Source organism: Chiroxiphia lanceolata, chromosome 27, assembly GCF_009829145.1.
Source record: "Chiroxiphia lanceolata isolate bChiLan1 chromosome 27, bChiLan1.pri, whole genome shotgun sequence".
Taxonomy (NCBI): domain Eukaryota; kingdom Metazoa; phylum Chordata; class Aves; order Passeriformes; family Pipridae; genus Chiroxiphia; species Chiroxiphia lanceolata.
The window spans coordinates 2585982-2598333 of NC_045663.1; the positions used below are offsets into that span (position 1 = coordinate 2585982).

Genomic DNA, 12352 nt, shown 5'->3' on the forward strand with positions numbered 1-12352 from the left:
AGCCCTGTCCCCCCCTAAATTCACAGCTCTGTCCCCCCCAGTTCAAAAGCCCTTGTCCCCTGTTCCCCCCTAAATTCACAGCCCTTGTCCCCTGTCCCCAAATACATGGCTTTCCTGTCCCCCCCAGTTCACGACCCTGTCCCCTGTCCCCCTAAACTCACAGCCCTGTCCCCCCCAAACTCACAGCCCTTGTCTCCTGTCCCCAAACACGTGGCTGCCCTGTTCCCCAAAATTCACAGCCTTGTCCCCTGTCCCCCCCAGTTCACAGCCCTTGGCCCCTGTCTTCCCCAATTCACCGTGTCCCCTTGTCCCCCCCAGTTCTCCAGGACAGGACCCTCCTGTCCTGCTTGTCCCCCCAAGCTACTTGTCCCTACAGACACACATCCCCCCACGTCTCTCCTGCCCCTTCGAAGACTGTCACCCCCCCCTTGTCCCCAAAGGGCCACGTCCTCCCTGCCCCTCGTCCCCCAAAGCCACACGTGTCCCCTTGTCCCCAAAGGCACTCACCCCCCTCGTCCTGCCCGCTGTCCTGTGCCACCCCAGGGGCTCTGTGCCCTCGTGGGGTGCCCTCCAGCTCACCCTGTCACCCAGTTTTGGCACCCACGTGGCCCTGGACAGGTCCCACAGGTCCTGCTGCTCCGAGTCACCAGCTCTGGTGAAACGTGCCTCAGTTTCCCTCGGGCGTGGGAAGAGGAAATCCCCTGTTCCTGCCCCAAACCTGGACACTGCCCCAGGAATCACCCCCCCAGCCCTGCCGGTCCCAGGATCACATCCTGGGGTGCCCAGTTCCCAGGGATCCTCATCACCAGGGATTCCTGTCACCACAGTGCCCTCATCCTTATGGAGTTCGTGTGCCCAGGGTGTCCCACCCCAAAGGAGCCCCTTCCCCGGGGATCCCTGTCCCCACGGACCCCATGTCCCCAGAGATCCCAGTTCTGGGAGCCTCATCCTGATGACCCCCCCTCTTCCCATCCCCATGGAGCCCAAGTTCCCCAAGTTCCCCACCCTGGAGAAGCCTCTTCCCCAGGGATCCCCATTTCCAAGGATCCTTGTCCCCACGGGTCCCCTGTCCCCAGGGTGCTCCCATCCCCACGGAGCTCTGTCCTCACGGATCCCACATCCCCAGGGTGTCCCACCCTCAAGGAGCCCCTTCCCCAGGGTGTCCAATCCCTGTGGGGTCCATGTCCCCAGGGATCCTCATCCCCACGGATCCCTGTCCCCTTCCCCATGGATCCCATGTCCCCAGGGTGTCCCACCCTCAAGGAACCCCTTCCCCAGGGTGTCCCATTCCATGTGGATCCCTGTCCCCAGGGTGCCCTGTCCCTGAGCAGGCAGAGGGACAAACAGCTCCTGGTTCAATCCCATGAGAGACCCTACAATAACAGCCCGGTGTGTTCACACCCAGCTCCAGGAGGAAACCCTACAATTACATCCCAGGTCATTACCGGGATGGGAGGATGCCCTACACACCCACACCGCCCACAAACGCCCCAAACCCACCCCAAAACCAACCCCAATCCTCAGAAAGCAACCCTACAATAACAACCCATGGATCCCAGAGCCGGAGGAGGCTCCGGGAGGCTGGGAATGAGGGTCAGTCCTGCAGCCAGAGCATTTTTTAAGGCTTGGGAAAGTTTGGTTGGTGGTTTTGGGGGTTTGTTGACATTCAGGTCCCCCCTCCCTGTGTTGGCTGTGACGCTCTGGTCGGGAAAATGGGGCTGTTCCTCATTCCAAGCCCGGATCCGGCACTTCCCATTGGGATCCTGACACTTCCAAGCGCTGATTTGGGGTTAAATAGGATTAAATATCCACCGGGTCCAGTGGGGCAGAGAGGGCTGGGGGTGGCAGCCCCCTGGTCACTGCAGTGTCACCGCAGGGTCACCCCAGTGTCACTGTCCCCAGCGTGTCCCCGAGGTGATGGGCACACCCTGGAGGTGGCACTTTCCCACGTGGAGCCACCCATTTCCTGGGAACACCAGGGGACAGGGACACCGGCGGGGACAGGAGTCAGGGCCACCCCCAGCAAAGCTGCTCCTGCCACCACCGGTGTCCCCAGAGGGTGACAAGGGGACAAGTGGCTTCTGGTGACAAGGGGTGGGTGGTAGCACATGAGCACTGTGATCTCCTCATCCTCCTCCTCCTCCATCCTGCTTCCTGGTCTGGCAGTGTCCCCTGGGATGGCTGGGGACAGGCGGGAGCTGAGGGGGGTGACACCACCCCCCTGTCACCTCTGAGAGCCACCAGGCCCTGGCACGGATCTGGGAATGTGGGGGAGGGACGGGGTGGAGTGTGGGATGTGGGATGAGGAGTGGGATGAAGGATGTGAGTTGGGATGCAGATGGAGTAGGGGGGGTGGGATGTGATGTGGGATGGAGGAGTGGGATGTGGGCTGGGATGCGGGATGGAGGATGGGATACGGGGTGGAGGATGGGATGCGGGATGGAGGATGGGATATGGGATACAGGATGGGATATGGGATGCAGGATGGGATACGGGATACAGGATGGGATATGAGATGGGATATGGGATGCAGGATGGGATACAGGATGCAGGGTAGGGTGCAGGATACAGGCTGGGATATGGGATGAAGGATGGGATACGGGATGCAGGATGGGATATGGGATGCAGGATGGGATACGGGATGCAGGGTGGGATGCAGGGTAGGGTGCAGGATACAGGCTGGGATATGGGATGAAGGATGCGATATGGGATACAGGATGGGATATGGGATGCAGGATGGGATATGGGATACAGGATGGGATATGGGATGCAGGATGGGATATGGGATACAGGATGGGATATGGGATGCAGGATGGGATACGGGATGCAGGGTGGGATGCAGGGTAGGGTGCAGGATACAGGCTGGGATGTGGGATGAAGGATGGGATACGGAATGCAGGATGGGATACGGGATGCAAGATGGGATATAGGATGCAGGATGGGATATAGGATGCAGGATGGGATGCAGGGTGGGATATGGGATGCAGGACAGGATACGAGATGCAGGCTGGGATACGGGATGAAGGATGGGATATGAGATGCAGGGTGGGATGCAGGATACAGGCTGGGATATGGGGTGAAGGATGGGATATGGGATGCAGGGTGGGCTATGGGATGCAGGGTGGGATGCAGGGTAGGGTGTAGGATACAGGCTGGGATGTGGGATGCAGGGTGGGATGTGGGATGGGATGAAGAATGGGATGAGGGCTATAGGATGGGATGCAGAGTGGCGTCCTGGGTGGGTTGTGCCATGGGATGCAGGCTGGGATATGGGATGGGGTGTGGGATGCAGGCCAGGATGTGGGATGTGATGCACAGTGGGATATGGGAAGAAGGCAGGGATGCAGGATGGGATATGGGATATGGGATATGGGGTGTGTGGTGGGATATGGGAAGAAGGTAGGGACGCAGGATAGGACAGGGGATATGGGATATGGGGTGCAGGATGGGATGCAGGGTGGGATGCAGCGTGGGATGTGGGATGCAGGATGAGATACAGGGTGGGATGGGATGCTGGGTGGTATGGGGGGTGGGATGCCGGCAGGGATGGAGGGTGGGATGCAGGATGCAGGGTGGGATGTGGGATGGGATGCAGGGTGGGATGCAGGATGCAGGGTGGGATGTGGGATGGGATGGAGGGTGGGATGCCGGCAGGGCCGGGGCCGGCGGCGGCGCGGAACAAAGGGCCATTGTTCCCGGGCCATTGTTCCCGGTTGTTCCCGGTGCTCGCCCAGCGCCGCCTCCGCGCGGCCGCCGGAAGGTCCGAGCGGTCCAACCGCCCCCGGAGCAGCTCCCGGCGCGGCCCGGCCACCTCCGCGACACCGCGGCCACCGCCGCTGTCACCTCGCTGCCACCGCTGCTGCCAGCGACACTGCCACCTCACTGCCACCGCCGCTGTCACCCACTGCCACCTCACTGCCACCTCACTGCCACCGCCACTGCCACCACCGCTGTCACCCCACTGCCAGCGCCACTGTCACCTCACCGCGACACCACCACTGCCACCGCCACTGCCACTGTCACCCCACTGCCACTGTCACTGTCACCCCACTGCCACCACCGTCGCCAGCACCGCGGGCTCTCAGCCCAAGCCCTCAGGGCAGGACGGTGACCCCGTCCCCGTCCCCGTCCCCGCGGTGACCCTTCCACGTGTGCCAGGTGGGCACAGTTGTGCGTGGGGGGGGTGTGCATGGGGTGTGACACGTGTGTGGGGGTGTGTGTACCATGTGTCATGTGTGTGTGTGCAGGTGCCACATGTGTGTGTGCAGGTGCCACATGTGTGTGTGCAGGCATACGTGTGTCTGCCATATGCCATGTGTGTGTGGGCAGGTGTCACATGAGTGCACCACGTGTCCTCTATGTGTGTGTGCAGGTGTCACACATGTGTGTGCAGGTGTCATGTGTGTGCACTATGTGTCCTGTATGTGTGTGTGCAGGTGTCACACATGGGTGTGCAGGTGTCACGTGTGTGTATGTGCACATCACACACGTGTGTGAAGGTGTTGTGTGTGTGCAGGTGTCCTGTGTGTGTGTGCAGGTCACACACATGTGTGAAGGTGTCATGTGTGTGTGCAGGTGTCACGTGTGTGTATGTGCAGGTCACACACGTGTGTGCAGGTGTCATGTGTGTGTGTGCAGGTGTCACACATCTGTGTGTGCAGGTCACACACATGTGTGAAGGTGTCATATGTGTGTGCAGGTGTTACACGTGCGTGTGCAGGTCATGCATGTGCGTGCAGGTGTCACACGCATGTGCACCATGTGACAGGTGTGTCTGTTCAGGTGTCACACGTGTGTGTGTGTGTGCAGGTGTCACATGTGTGTGTGCCATGTGCCGTGTGTGTGCGTGTGCAAGTGTCAGTGTGTACACAGGTGTCCCATGTGTGTGTAAGTGTCACATGTGTCTCTGCCATGTGCTGTGCGTGTGTGTGCAGGTGTCACATGTGTGTATGTGCAGGTCACACACGTGTGTGCAGGTGCTACATGTGTGTGTGTGCAGGTGTTACATGTCTGTATGTGCAGGTCACATCTGTGTGCAGGTGTCACGTGTGTGTGTGCAGATCACACGTGTGTGTACAGGTGTCACATGTATGTGTACAGGTGTCACAAGTGTGTGTGCAGGTGTCACACATGTGTGGACCATGTGTCCTCTGTGTGTGCATGTGTGTGTGCAGGTGTCACGTGTGTGTGTGCCATGTGTCGTGTGTGTGTGTGCAGGTGTCGTGTGTGTGCACCATGTGTCCCGTGTGTGTGTGTGTGTGCAGGTGTCACATGTGTGTGTGCAGATGTCAGTGCATACAGAGGTGTCACACGTGTGTGCACTCTGTGTAACGTGTGTCCATGTAGGTGTCACATGCGTGTCAGTGTGTGTGTACCATGTGTCCTGTGTGTGTGTATGTGCAGGTGTCACATGTGTGTGTGTGCAGGTGTCACGTGTGCGTGTGCAGGTGTCACATGTGTGTACCAGCTGTCCCGTGTGTGTTCAGTGTTGGCACAAGCTCCAGCTGACACACGTGTGCAGCAGTGTGGGACCAGCACGTGGGCACTGGGTGGCACCTGCGTGCAGGTGTGTGCACCACGTGTGTGGGCGTGCGTGTGTTGGCATGTGCACCCCTTGGCACACGTGTGTGCAGTGCTGGCACGTGTCCCATCTGTCACGCGTGTGCCAGTGTGTGTGCATCACATGGTACACGTGTGCAGTGTCAGGGTGTGCACCGTGTGTCACACGTGTGTGTGTGCGTCCAGTGTCACCTGTGGGCGGGTGTCTGTGCATGGGGCATCACACGTGTGTGCAGGTACCTGTGAACAGGGTATCACACGCATGTGCAGGTGTGTCCATGGACCATCACACATGTGCAGGTGTCTTCATGGGCCATCACACGTGTGTAGGTGTGTGCATGGGATATCACACGTGTACAAGGGTGTCCATGGGGTATCGCATGTGTGCAGGTGTGTCCATGGGCCACCACACATGTCCAAGTGTGTTCATGGGCCATCACACGTGTGCAGGTGTGCCCGTGAGGTATCATACATGTCCAGGTGTGTCCATGGGCCACCACATGTGTGCAAGTGTGTCCATGGGCCATCACACATGTACAGGTGTGTTCATGGAGTATCATACGTGTGCAGGTGTGTCCATGGGGTATCACACGTGTGTAGTGTGTCCAGGTGTGTCCATGGGGTATCACACATGTGCAGGTGTGTCCATGGGGTATCACATGTGTGTGTGTGTGTGCATGATGTGTCACACGTGTGAGGGGTGTCCTGGAACACAGGGCTGTGCCCCCCGGGCTGACACCATCTCCCCCCGGGCTGGCACCAGCTCCCCCCTCCCCAGCCATAACCGCAGCACTTCCCGATTTCCCGGCGCTTTCCCTCAGCATTCCCGGCGGGAGATGGCGGGTGAAAGGCCGGCGATGTTCCGGGGGGACGCGGGGCCGGCTCCGCTCTCTCCGGGTGACCCGCGGGCGCTGCCGCCGCCGCCTCGCCCCATCGCGCCCTCCCCCGTCCCCCCGGCGCTGTTCCCAGCACCGGCACATCTGTCACCCCCCGTCCCGGTCCCCTGCCCCGCGCCTCAACTTCCCCACCCGAGACCCCCCCAGGGAGCCCCCCGCATCCCCCCGGGGATGTTCCCGCAGCCGCCGCCCCCCGAGGCCACCGCGTGTCCCCCCCCTCCCCGATCCACCCGGCGCCAAACCCGGCGCTGGAGCTCGGCCGCGGCGCTGCCGGGTTTGATGGGATTGATGGGATTATCCCGGCGGGCGGGATTACACGGGGAAGAGTGAGGATTAGCCACGGCGCATCGGCACGACACTGCCACGGCCGCGCCGCCAGCCAGCGGGCGAACTGGGCCGGACTGGGAGGAACTGGGAGCCAGGTGTGACGCCAGAGCCCAGCGCTGGGGTCTCCCGGGAGCGGAGGCTTCGCCAGCCGCTGTTCAATTAACCGGCTGCCGGGAACCGGCACAAAGAGACAAGAGGGATCTCTTTATCTGCCCCCCTTCTTCCTCCTTTTTTTTTTTTTAATTTGACAAAATTGTAATTAAATAGGGAGTAAAATCCCGTTAGCACACGGCAGCCCCGCCGGGATCCCCTCGGTGCCAGCCCACCGCTCTTCCTCTCCCTCCTGCTTCACTCGGGGAGTCCAAACCCCCACCACGCTTTTTGGGGGATGCCACCGAAGCCTGGAGGTCCCTGGGGATGAGCTGGGGACACCCCAAAGCCATCGTGTCCCCTTTTTCCGTGGGACTGGGCACTGCCAGGATACAAAACCGTCCTTTTGGGTCCCTCCAGCACCATCCTGGGGATGGGAAGGAGAGACCACGGATCTTCCTGGGATGCAGCACCCGAGATCCTGGTGGTGATCCAGCGATGCTGGGTGCAAACAGGCTCCACAGGCACAGCTCCCAGGAGGAGCTGGGACTGCTCCTGGTTTTCTTTACTATTGTTTTTTGTTGCCGAAACACATCGGATGCCACCACACCGGCACCACCACCGGGAAACCATCCCGCCCGGGACTCGCCACCCCGCTCGCCTGGCACAGCAGGAGGTGCCAGCATGGAAAAGCCACCCTGGATAACGCTGTGTCCAGGCCCTGGTGGCACAACCTGCCCTGAGAGGGATCTGGGATCCGGCTCCGGAGCGGGAGATGCTCTGAGGGCCCGGCGCGGCTCAGCCCACTGAAAAATTAAATCGTATCCAAACTGGCAGGTTTAATTAAAAATATTCCAGCTTGTCTAAGGATACAAACCGCATCCGGCACTGCAGCAGGGATCTGCATCCAGAGCTCCAGCACCGGCACGGGCCTCGTGGCCGGGCTGAGCCTCCGGCACCGGTGTGGAAGAGCTACTGGGAACAGAGCTACTGGTTTAACTGGGAGCCAAACCATCACATGTGAGCGGGGCCAAGGGGACGGTGACACCCGGCATCACCATCCTGCCCCGTGACTTGCGGCTCCTGGCAGGGTTTGGAGGGATGTAAAAGCACCAGGAGCCTGGTTTGGGGGGGAGCACAGGGGGTCCCTGCAGCCCTAACCCCCCCCATGGGGGCAGCTCTGCTGTGGGAGCAGCACAGCCACACGTGAGCACACGCATGGACACGCGTGTGGGAGGTCAGCGGGGCCGAATTGGGTGATCTCCCTTTGTTTATGGGAATGGCAGCAAACACGTCTGGGGGGGCTCCTGGGAGGGGGGGGATGAGCAGCTGGAACACCGTCGGTGCCGCTCTTGGGGGGCTGAGCTGCCCCTCAGCGTCCTCAGAGCCGAATCCAACCCCCCCCAGGAGCACCTCCAGCCCCCCCCACGCACAAAACCTCCCCACTGCAGCCACGTGCCCCGGTGACAGCGGTGACCCAATTCCCGTGTCACCCCGGGGACGCTGCAAAAGGGGGTCTCTGGAGCCTCTGCCTGCGCTCAGCACCCCGGCACCCACTGGGATGTGACCCCAGCACCCGGAGGGGACACTCTCACCACCCGTGGGTGGGTGACAGGGGGGGACACACGGCGCTGCCGGGGATGTGGCACCGGGGCACGGATCCTGCACCGGACGGAGCTGCCCCCGGAGTCACTTTGTGGGTCAAACTGCTGGGGGGCACAAAGAGGGCCCCCCCCCAAGACAACACACTCCATCCCCACCGTCACCTCTGTGGGACAGAGGGCTGAGCCATCCCCTGCCCCCCACTCCCAGCACACCCCCAGAGCAGGATCTGGCCCTGCTGGACCCCGAGAGAGCAGGATGGGGGTGCCCAGGGGGAGCACAGAGGTGCCACCCGTGCCACCATCACCCCCCACCTCCCCCGGGCGCCAGGGACAAGCAGAGGTTGGTGTCCCCGAGGGGATGTCACTGTGTCAGGTGTCTGCCCCCCCTCCCGACACCCCAGGGGGGGTGGATGGGTTGGGGGCCCCCTCTGCACCCCCCCCCTCACAGCTCACGACCTCCTTTGGCAGAGGGAAACTGAGGCAGGGCGGGAGCGGCGCTCACCCAAGGTCACCCCGTGCAAATGGCACAGCCCCGTGGGCAGCCCCCCCACCCCGCTCTTCTGGGGGGTGCTGGGCCCCCCCAAAGCCCCCTGCACATGGCCCGGGCTCCCCAATCCCTTCCACCCCATGGTGGGGGGTCCGGAGGGGTCGGTGGGGGTTTGGGGTGGCCCCAGCACCCCGACTGCTCTGGGTGATGTGGGATGAGGGAGGTCAGGCCTGGGGGGCCGGGGGGGGCATGTTGGGGTCTGGGGGTGCCCTGGGCACCCCACAGTGAGGGGGACAGGGGAGGATTCGGGTCAGGCTCAACAAAACACCCCCCCATGTTATTTTAGGGTTCCCCCTCCACCAAAACTGCCGACGGTGCAACGGTGCCGAGCCCCAAAAGGGGGGGTGGGCCCCCCCAGCCCTGCCCTGACGCCGGGGGGTGTCAGCCCCCCTCATGCACGGGGGGTGCCCCACTTCTGCCAGGTGCCCCCCCCTCATCCCTTGTCCTCACCAAGTTACAGCCCCGAGGCAGAGCCGGGCACCCCCCGAATTTGTGGGTGCTCTGCCCCCCACCAGCCCTGCGGGATTATTTGGGGGGGGGGGGCACAACCACCAACACCCCCCCGGCTGAGCCCTCGCTGTTCCCTTCTGCCCTCCTGGAGGGTGCACTGGCCGGACCCCCCCTTTCAGTCTCTGCACCCCCCAGACCAGCAGAAGCTGCACGAGGTGGGGGGCACACACCAGACCCCCCTATTTTCACCCCCCCAAAAAACAACAAGCCCCGGCTGCTTCCCGAAGAAGCGGCGGAGGCAAAACGGAGCCCGACGAAGCAGGGACAGCCCCCCCATCCTCATCCTCATCCCCATCCTCCCAGCTCGCGGGGGGGGTGCTGAGCCCCCCGCGCCCATCTCCGTGTCCCGGGGCTGGGGAAAGGTCTCGGGGTGCCGGCCCGGGGTGCTGATGGGTGGGATGGGGGCGTGGGAGGGGATGGGGGGTGGGATTGGGTGCTGGGGGGGGAGATGGAGGGGGCCGGGTGCGGGACTGGGGTGCTGGGGGGGCTCAAGGGTGCGGGGGGGGGCTGTCGGGGTGCTGGGCTGGGGAGAGGGGAGCGGGATCGGGGTGCTGGGGGTGCGGGATGGGGATGCTGGGGAGGACCAGGGTGCTGGGGGGGGACTCACATCAGGGTGCTCGGGGGGGGGGGGGACACACCGGAATGGTGGGAGGGAATCGGGGTGCTGGGGGTGGGGCACGAGGGTGCGGGATGGGGGTGCGGGGAGGGTCTCCGGGGTGCCGGGGTGGGCCGGGGGTGCGGGCTGGAGATGCAGAGGGTGCGGGAGGGGGCTGGGGGGGGGAGAATAGGGGTGCGGGTGGGACCCCCAGGAGTGCCGGGGTGGGGATGGGGATGCGGGATGGAGGTGCTGGGGGAGGAGGGGGGGGGGCGCGGTGAAGGGGGGTACAGGGTACAGAGAGGGGAGGGGGCAGAGGGGTGCGGGCTGCGGGGGTGCGGGGGGGCCCCTCCAGCCCGTGACCCTTCAAGGTTCCGCCCGCTCCGCTAACAAAAGCGCTGCTTCCCAATGCAGCAGCGGCGGCGGCGGGAGGGGGGAGGGCTGGGGGTGGGGGGGGGGGCACCCCCTTTTCCTCCCATCCCCCCCGTCCCCGGGAGGGGGCAACGGATGGAGAAGGAGGGAAGGGATAAACCGGGACGGGACCGCACCGGGAGGGAGGGGGGCGGCCGGGGGGGCGAGGGGCGAGGGGGGGGGGGCACCGGTCGCGCTCTTACCTCGCCGTCCCGGGGGGTGTCCGGGGGGGGCTCGGGGCACCGCGCACCTGCGCCCACCGGCAGCGGCTCGGCCCGGCCCCGCTCGGCTCCGCTCCGCCGCGGCGGGAGCGCCGGTACCGGGGCCGGGCGGGGCGGGGCCGCGGGGGGGGCCGGGGCGGGGGGTAGAGGGGTTGGAGGGGGGGGGCCGGGGTCCGGGCCCGCCCGGTGGCTGCGGCGGCACCGGGGCCGCTCCGGCAGCAGCGGCGATGGAGGAGCCGCCGCCGCCGCCGGCGCTCCCGGAGCGGCTGCGCCCCCCGCCCTGCCCCCGCCCCGGGGAGGCGGCACGGCCCGGCCCGGTCCCGGGCCCCCCGCCCCCGGCGGGGAGGGGGGAGCGGGCGGGGGGAGCCGGCCCCGCCTGCCTCGGCCCCCCCCTACACGGGGACATCGCCCCCCCCTCCGCGTTCCCGGGCACCCGGAGGGGGGCGAACCGACCCCCCTCGTCCCCTGGATCGGTTCCCCCCATCCCGAGCACCGGGAGGGGCTGGGATTGACCCCCTCACACACCCCGGGTACTGGGAGGGACTGGGGCTGATCCCCCCCATCTTCCCCGGTTTCCCCCCGTCCTTGGGACGAAGGGGGGTTCAGACCGAGCCCCCCCCCCCCCGCCTCAATTTCCCCAATCCCAGGCACCGGGATGGGCTGGCACCGAATCCCCCGAATCCTCTGGCTCGGTTTCCCCCATGCCTGGCACGGAGAGGGGCTTAGACCGACCCCCTCCACCCCCTGCCTCAGTTTGCCCCCTTTCCTGGCACGGTGAGGGGCTGGCACCTCACCCCCCGCCCCGCCACAGCCTCGCACCCCACAGCAAAGCAGTTCTTCTCTTTTGCTTCCGAACACGTCCCTGTCCCCAAACTGAACCCCCACCCCCCGGTGTGGCCCCCCCAGCCCCTGCCTCAGTTTCCCCTCGCCCCCCACGGGTGCTGCAAAGTCAAAGCTGACCACCCCGGGGTGCAGGGGGTGCCAGGGTGGGCACCCGGAGGGGCACTCGGAGGTCTGGGGGTGACACACACAGAGTAGGGGCCCAGCACGGCTTTGCTTTCACTGCTTTGCCCCGGTTGTTTTTCCCCTGGAAAAAAAACCCCAAATCAGAGTATTCTGCTCCCTGTCATGGGTGCACTGAGCTGTGCCCGGGCTCAGCCGGCCCTGGCGAGCAGGAGGTTCCTAATGTGATTCACCTCTTCCTGCATCCCTCCGGTCCATCCCGGTTCCCAGGGCAGGGAAAGGGACAGTCACCCCCGGGAGGGGACACTGGGCCACCCGTGACGGAAAAGGGGGGGGTCTCCAGGGGAAGGAAACCACGGCCGTGACTCAGCGCCTGAGTCACCGTCCCCGGGGGGACACCAAGGGGACACCGCGAGCCCCTTGACCCGTTCACACAGCCCCGGCCCCCCCTCTCCCAGCGGCGGCCCAGCTCGGGCTCATTACGGCTGATTAATCAACGCTCGGAATTAATTCCTCCACAGTTCCTGCGAGCACCGTCCGGGCACTGTTTGCTGAGCCGGCAGCACCATCCTGGGGCACCCCGACATCCCACAGCACCCCGACATCCCCTGGCACCCCAGCGTGCCATG

General features: G+C 64.4%; 1 protein-coding gene across 1 annotated transcript in view; it reads right to left on the reverse strand.

Annotated features, from left to right (window-relative positions):
* Window positions 1–10824, reverse strand: part of SEMA6B (semaphorin 6B) — a 31897-nt gene extending 21073 nt beyond the window's left edge. The window contains exon 1 of the mRNA XM_032711952.1: window positions 10743–10824. The gene's annotated coding sequence lies outside the window, so the exon portion shown is untranslated. The remainder of the gene's footprint in view (window positions 1–10742) is intronic.
* Between the last annotated feature and the right edge of the window lie 1528 nt (window positions 10825–12352).